An 8,565-nucleotide genomic window follows, 5' to 3' on the forward strand; every position below is an offset into this window, starting at 1 on the left:
TCTGCATGGACTCCAGAAGCACAATAGCTCTGTGCCTTTAGTGTGCTCCCAGGGTATTCTCAGCTGTGGGAAACAATGCCAGTAGTTTTGACACAACTGAAGACCAAGACCTTGATGGTGGACACCAGTGGTAGAGGCAGTGGTGGAGAGCTTTCCCAGAGAGTCTCAAGCACATATGCCTCAACAGGGTCTATTAGTAGAAAGCTGGATTTGAAGAGAAGGGAAACTGCAAATGCTGAATGTGGGGCCCTGGCCTGGAATCAGTTCTTGACAAAGTTCTTACTGGTCTCCTGAAAACATAAAAATGCCAACAGAGTGAGTTTTTCATGGAGCAAAGTCCATACATTTCAAGTTTTCCTTCAGAGATTGTTTTTGCTATTTTTTGTGTTAATTAAAATATTCTAAATTTATAGAATATTAATGATTACAGCTGGTAGGCAATTTTACTTTTTAATACACTTACATGGGAAAATCTTAAAAGTTCTTAATCATATAATAGTTGCTCTTTTCAAAAAAGATATAAAATATGATTCCAGTATTTTAATAAATACTAGATTTTAGTATTTTAGTAAACACTAAATTTTTTATTGAGATATAATTGACATAGAACATTCTATATGTTTCAGGTGTTTAGTATATTGAATCTAGTATTCAATATTTGTATACACTGCAAAATGATCACCACAATAATTCTGGGTGTCATCCATCACCACAGAGTTACAAAATGTTTTTTCTTGTGATGAGAACTTTTAAGATCTACTCTCTTAGCAATTTTCAAATATACAATACAGTGTAATTAACTATAGTCACCATGCTGTGCATTATACCCCTGGGACTTATTTATCTTCTAACTGGAACTCTGTACCTTTTGACCACCTTCACCCATTTCAACTCCCATTCTGGCTCCCCTTTCTCTGGCCACCACCAATCTGTTCTGTTCTCTGTATTTATGGGTTCTTTTTTTTTTTTTTTAAGATTCTACATATAAATGAGATGATATGATATTTGTCTTTTTCTGTCTGATTTATTTCACTTAGTATAATGTATTTTAAAAAATACTAGATTTTAATAAAAAGATGTTACAGATGTTTTTCATAACATTAGATTTCTACTGAAAAATATTTCAAATATTTTTCACATACGTATTTTGCTGCTTATTTTTAAAAGATTCATTTTAACATAGTCAATCAGAATTCTTACTGGAATAATTCAGAGCCCAATATCCAGGAAGAGGTTACTTATAAATGTAATTTAGTAACTTTTCTTTAAAATATGAAAACACATATTTGCTATTCCCCTAATAGAAATTTTATAAAGCAATATAGTTTTACTCGGCAAAATAGCTTCTACCTTAGTTAGTAAATGCATACTTTTCAAGGACAAAATGTGAAAATAAGCAACAAGTATAGAAATAGTCATTAAATACAGTGTTCTAGGATTATTTTTTCCTGAGGATTAACACATTCTAAAGTAGAAACAAATTCCTGACTTCACAAAAACTATTATGTACTGAGATATATTAGATATCAATTTTTACATGATTTTAAGGAATGTTCTGCAAGAGAGAGTCTTTAGAAATGTATTAAGATAATGTAACTATTTTGTCTCTATCAATGTCAATTCTTTTTCACAATCTATTCCAATTTCAACTCATTGATATTTTAAAAATCTCTTTTTTGGTATAACCTTTCAAACATTTTCTTTTCTTGTATATGTTTCCTTCTTCATTCATGAATTGTCTTTCTCTAAAATTTTTACATTACATCAAAAAATTAAATACGCTTATTATTTTTTTCGTTACTGCCTACCAGTTTGCCATAAATAGAAGTGCACAAACTGGAAATGAAAGATTTAGATGTGTTTATTGATTTTAGTTCCTTATATATTTGCTCTATGAACCCACACATTCTTCCATGGCTGTCATCAAAATTTCTGCATTATAACAAAAGAGCCTTAAAATAATGATAAGAGACATGGGTATGTATATAGAAACTTAAAAGTTCATTTTAATTTTCTATTTTTGGCTTTCCTTCAACTCTGTCAGGATGTGAAAAGAAAAGCAGTCTCTGTAGTGACAAAGCTGACCACTGTACCCTTGGGGATAAGATTCGTTTTCTTCAAGACTGAAAAAGGCAGATTTTGACACTTTAACTGTAGGTGCAAAATTTATAATTAACCTCTAGAAATGAGCTTTAATCCCTGATCAGTGATAGGGAGATACACTGCACAATATTGACTATGGCATAGCTCTATATACCAACACATTTATCCTTTTTTTAACTTGATATTTAAATTAAAAGGGATTTAAGCAATATGTAACGGCTAATTACTTAGAGCTGCAAATGTGTAAGTCAGCAATGGCAGAGAGTAGTTTTCACTGTCGCTGAAATCTACAAATAAATCCTTTCCACTATTCTAGACATTAAAAAAAATTCCTTTGTGCAATTCTTGAAAAATGTGTTTGAAAGTTACAAAATTCAGGAGAAAAATATATCACAAATAAACCATAGATTTGACAACATCATGAAAAGATTAGTTTCATTCAGATCAGATTTATTTCAGTTTAAATTGATGTTTGGAATTCTTATCTGCAGTGAAAAAAATCCAATGACTATGTGGTTCCAATGCTTGAGAAAAATCTCCTTATGATATTCCCAATACCAAACTCCCAGGTTCAGTGGATTTCAGTTGGAAAACCACAAACTGAACTGAAGATATATATATATTTCAAGCAAAACAAATCTAGCATGCCTTGTAAAGCTGATGTAGCATGATCAAATGGAAATTCAAGGATAGGTCGCTCTTCATTTTTTGGATTTAGCCTATTTATATCTGTAGCTCATTTTTCTACAGTGTTTGCTGTCTTTTTCTAATAGCTTGATATGTATTCTTTGAGTATTAGTGTTTAGGTAAATTAGATAAATATTTGTCTATTATATATGAACAAGTCATTCATGAAAGAAAAAAATTCATTTGTCTAATAAACACAAAAGAATGATAATCCTCTCTAGTAATAGAACCAGCAGAATGATGCAACAATGAGAAATTACTTTTTACTCACTAGGTCAGGAAAAATTAAAAAGAGGGAAGATATCAACTGCTCATGAGGATGCGTGCAAGCAATTCTACCATGCACTCCTGATCAGAATGTGAATTGCTACACCTTTCCCAAGAATTTAGGCAATTCTTATTAAAATGTAAAATGCACATGTCCAATTCAATAGAAAATTGAAAAAAAATTTAAACAGCACTTCACAAAGGGTAAGGCTGAATATCAAATAAACTTGTGAAAAAGTGCTGAGAATATAAATAGGGAAAATCACTTATAAAAATATAATAGGGAAAATCAGTAAAGTTGAGTGTGCACACACAACTTTATGTCTATACTAGAGAAATTGGAACAGTCACAAAGCGGTGTGTGATGGTTAATTTTATATGTCAATTTAACTGAGCCAGAAGGTGCCCAGATATCTGGTCAAACATTATTCTGGGTGTGAGGATGTTTTTGGATGAAATTAACACTTGAATTGGTAGGTTGAGCAATAACGATTGCCCTCCCTAATGTGGGTGGCCCTCATCCAATCAGTTGAGGGTCTGAATAAAACAAAAAGGCTGACCCTCCCACGAGTAAGAGGGGAACTCTCTGCCTGACTGCTTGAGATTGGACATCAGTCTTTTCTGGCCTTCAGACTCCAACTGAAACATCGGCTCCTCTTGAGTCTCGAGCCTGCTGGTTTTCAGACGGGAACATATATCATCAACTGTCCTGGTTTTCAGGCCTTGGGATTCATAATGGAACTACACCCTTGGCTCTCCTGGGTATCTACTTGCTGACTACTGATCTTAGAACTTCTCCATAATCCCCTGAGCCAATTCCTTAATAAATCTCTTTCTCTCTTTCTATATATATATATATGCATAGATACATGCTATTGGTTCTGTTTCTCTGGAGAGCCCTGACTAATACAGTGAGCATACAAGAAACCTTTTGTAATACCAAGAAATTGGAAATAGTTTAAATGTCCATTAACAGGAGAATGGATAAGAAAATTGTTGAATAAACCTGTAGTGGAATACTACACACCTCTGAAAATGAAAGAAGTAGAGATAAGTTTAAAAAACATAGCATTGAGTGAAACAAGAAAGTTGTGGAAGCCTACTTACCATAGCATTTATGTAAACTTTTACATCAATTTTTAAAAGATTGTTTATGGGACTACATATATAGTGTAAAAGTGAAAAAACATTCATGAAAATTAAAAACACCACTTTAAGGATAGGAGATTGCTCCGAAGAGGAAATGGGGGAAAATGAAATCAATGGAATCAGAGAACATCATCTGTATTTGCAATATATCCTTATCTTAAACTGTGTGGTCAGTCTGTGAGTGTTCATTGTTGACTATACTATTTTTTTAAACGTATAAAATATTTATTGTAACAAAGAAGATAGGATTTATGTTTCTGGCAACATGGTAAACTAGATGTTCATAGCCACACTTTTAGATATAGCACACAAAATCAGTGGAGAAATATAGGAAATTTTTTATTAAATTTATAGTTGAGCAGATTATAGAGGAAAGAGATTTCCACAGAGATCAGAAATAGAAAGCGAGAACCCAGAAGGGCAGGGCGTTGTGGAGCCAGTGTTTGCCCAGGTGGTGTCTGCAGAGCCATGGAGATGATCAACAAGCTACATTCAGAAGGCCACTGACAGGCAGGAGACAGGACTTGGGGCCTGAGCAGGGTGAGAGGGTGCATTGCTCATTACCGCATGAAATGTAAATTCCTGAAGGGCTGCACTCAGGGGAGAATTCAGGGAAAACTTCCCAATGAAGAGTGAAAGTACCCATCATGACCTCTCTCAGGCTTGACCAAGGAGAGCAGAAAAAAAGGGGCAAAAAAATTCCTTGAGGTCTCCTAACCACAGATCTTGACTCATGAGGGTTTCTGGTCTGAATTCATAAGGGTGTGCCCCAATGACCATAATCCAATTTTTAATAAGGTTGCTTCCAGGTTGTTTGTGCCACCAGATAACTATTAGAGGTAGAACAAAATCTTCTCCAGAGGAAAGCGTTTTAAATAAAGACCTCAAAAATCCCTACAAAGAAAACCTCAGATACCGTGAGCACATATTTAACAATTACTGAAACAGATGAGGAAACAAAATAACTGTGAACAGTGTTATTCTGCCCTTTCCCAACAGGGGTCAGGTAAGGGTCCAGGCCTTTTAGAAGGGCTGAGAGCATTTCCCCTTTGCTCACACTTTCAAGTTACCTCGTTTTCCCCCGCCACTTTAGCAGGAGTCAAGAGAGCCCTGGGCTACATTAATAGGAGCTAAGAGAGACCCCAAAAGCACACCTGTCATTCCTGCCAATACTCGGAGTCCCGCCACCACAATATACCTTGACTGCACCAGAGCTAATCTCATTCTTCCATTAACTCTGCTCATGTCAGTCATCTCAAGAATCCCCAGACTCTCAGGTTCCCCCTCCCCACTGTAAGCTCTATAAGGCTCCCTACATCCCCTGCACAGTCCTCATCTCCCATCCCACCTCAATTCTGTACATTTTGCAATGCCCGATCCATCATTAACATAATCTGCTCTATCATTGACCTCCACTTGACCTTTCTCTGCAAAATCATGCTCCAACAGGAATCTTGAGGATACTCCATTCCACAGTTCTTTCATTGTTTTTGTTTTTATCTTCTCAATGATCTTTGTACCTTAGGGGCGGTAAGGATGCCCTCCTTGCTCCTTATTGCTGCTTCTAAACCATGTTTTTCTTTTTCCTCCTTAAATTTCACGTTATCAGATTACATAACCTAGTTTTTTAAAAAATGTTGCCATCAAAAGAGAACTTCTCCAGATGCTCTCCCACAGCTGTACCTGCATGGATATCCTCTGCCTTAGGTGAGCTAATCCTGCTTCTATCTACAGCCAGTCCTCCCTTGTTGCAATAAAATACCAAATCCCTTCCCTTCTAGCCTATACAAAGACAGCGCTCCAGCGAGGCTTCTCTTCTCTCCCCTACTTCTACATCTTCCTTTCCTCTCTTTACCTATTTACCACAACAAGCATGCTCTCATTTATTTCATCCTAAAAATAAAACAAAAATTAACTTCTCTTGACCTCATTTTCCTTGCCAGACACTGCCCCATTTCTCTGCCTCCTTTGGAGCAAAAATTCTTCTAACAGGAGAACAACCAGAATAGATTGTTCTCTCTCTCTCTCTCTTTGTGTCTGTGTGTCTCTCTCTCGCACACACACTCCACTTCTCTCTTATACCTCCTTCAGTAAGGTTTTCCCCAACTAATACATTCAAAATGCTCTTGTCAAGGTCCTCAATGACCTCTGCGTTATAAAATGCAATGAAAAATATATTTCTTCCTTAATAGTGACCTTTGACAGTTTGTCACCGCCTCCTTTTAGATATGCTCTCTGCACTTGGCCTAGTAGAAATCTCAGACAGAACAGGCCCCAAAGGTAACTCATAATCATTTACCTCCCTCACCACTGTACATGTGCCAACCAGTCTTCTCCTCACCTTGGTTTATGGAAACTCCGTCTTTCCAATGGCTCAGAACCAAAATCTTGGAATTACTTTTTGCTCTTCTTGTTCTATCAAAGCCCACACTATTATAGCCCCAAAATACCAGAATCCAAACACTTCTTATCACATCCAATACTATTATTTATTACCTGAATTATTGTTAAGACTCCTAAGTATCTTCCTGGTTCTATCTCTGCTCCTATTAGGTGACTATCTACACATCACCTATACAGTCATTTTTTAAGTAGACTTTAGTTTGTAGATCAATTTTAGGTTCACAGCAATGTTGAGCAGAAGGTATTAAGATTTCCCATATACCTCCTGCCTCTACACATGCATAGTTTCTCCCATTATCAATATTTCCCACCAGAGTGGTACATTTGTTATATTTGGTGAACCTATATTGTCACATCATAATCACACCAAGTCCATAATTTACATTAGGGTTCACTCTTGGTTTTGTACATTCTATGGGTTTGAACAAATTTATGAGAATATGTAGACATCATATAGTATCGTACAAAGTAGTTTCACTGCCCTAAAATGATCTGTGCTGCATCTATTCATCCCTTTCCCACCCACCCCCACCCCGTAACCCCTGGCAACCACTGATCTTTTTACTTTCTCCATCATTTTGCCTTTTCCAGAATGTCATATAGTTGGACTCATACAGTATGTAGTCTTTTCAGATTGAATTCTTTCAATTAGTAATATGTATTTGAGATTCCTCCATGTCTTTTAATGGCTTGATAGATTATTTCCTTTTAATACTAAATAATATTCTATTGACTGGATGTACCACAATTTATTTACCTATTACCTATGAAGGACATCTTGTTTGTTTCAAGTATTGGTAATTACTAATTGTCGCTTGTCTTCTCATTCTCTCAATAGTGCCTTTCATTGAGTAGGAATTGTTAATTTTAATGAAGTTCAGCTTATCAACTATTTCTTTCATGGATCATGTCTTTTGTGTTGTGTCTGAAAAGTCATCACCATACCCAAGGCCATCTAGATTTTCTCTTTTGTTGTCTTCTAGGAGTTTTATAGTTTTGCACTTTACATTTAGGTCTGTGATCCTTTTTGAGTTAATTTGGGAGAGGTGCAAGGTCCGTATCTAGATTCATTGTTTTTCATGTAGATGTTCAGTTGTTTCAGCACCATTTGTTGAAAAGACTATCTTTTCTCCACTGAATTTCCTTTGCTCTTTGTCAAAGATCAACTGACTGTATTTATGTGAACCTATTTCTGGGTTCTCCATTCTGTTTCATGGACCTATTTGTCCATTCTTACACCAATACCAAAGATACTTTCAAACATAAGCCAGATCATGTCATTCCTGTATTCAGTACCCTCCAGTGGCTCCCTATTTGAGTCAGAATGAAACCTGAAATCCTTATAATAAATTTCAAGGCTCACCATGATCTGAACCCTGTTCTTTTGCTAAGGAGCTTTATCTCATACTACTCTCTCCCTACACTTCAGTCATATTGACCTTCTTCTGTTTCTCAAAGACGACTTAGGGCCTTTTCACTGACCATTCCCTTCACTGTGAATTCTCTTACCCTAGATGTTAATTTTTTTTTTTTTAAGATTTTATTTTTTCCTCTTTCTCCCCAAAGCCCCCCGGTACATAGTTGTATATTCTTCGCTGTGGGTCCTTCTAGTTGTGGCATGTGGGATGCTGCCTCAGCGTGGTTTGATGAGCAGTGCCATGTCCGCGCCCAGGATTCAAACCAACGAAACACTGGGCCGCCTGCAGCGGAGCGCGCGAACTTAACCACTCGGCCACGGGGCCAGCCCCCTAAATGTTAATTTTTTGACCCCCCTCATCTCTGCCCAGTGAGGTTCCTTCACCGCCTTGTCTGAAATTGCAGCCCAGCTCATCCCCTGCCTGCACTCCCAATCCACCTTGCTCTTCTATTTTCTTTTCTTTCTTCCATAGAACTTATTTCTTGCTAATATATAATTAATTGTCTCTCTCCTCACTAGCTTATAAGCTCCATGATGAC

This window comes from Equus quagga, chromosome 16, assembly GCF_021613505.1.
Source record: "Equus quagga isolate Etosha38 chromosome 16, UCLA_HA_Equagga_1.0, whole genome shotgun sequence".
In the NCBI taxonomy this organism is placed as follows: Eukaryota; Metazoa; Chordata; class Mammalia; order Perissodactyla; family Equidae; genus Equus; species Equus quagga.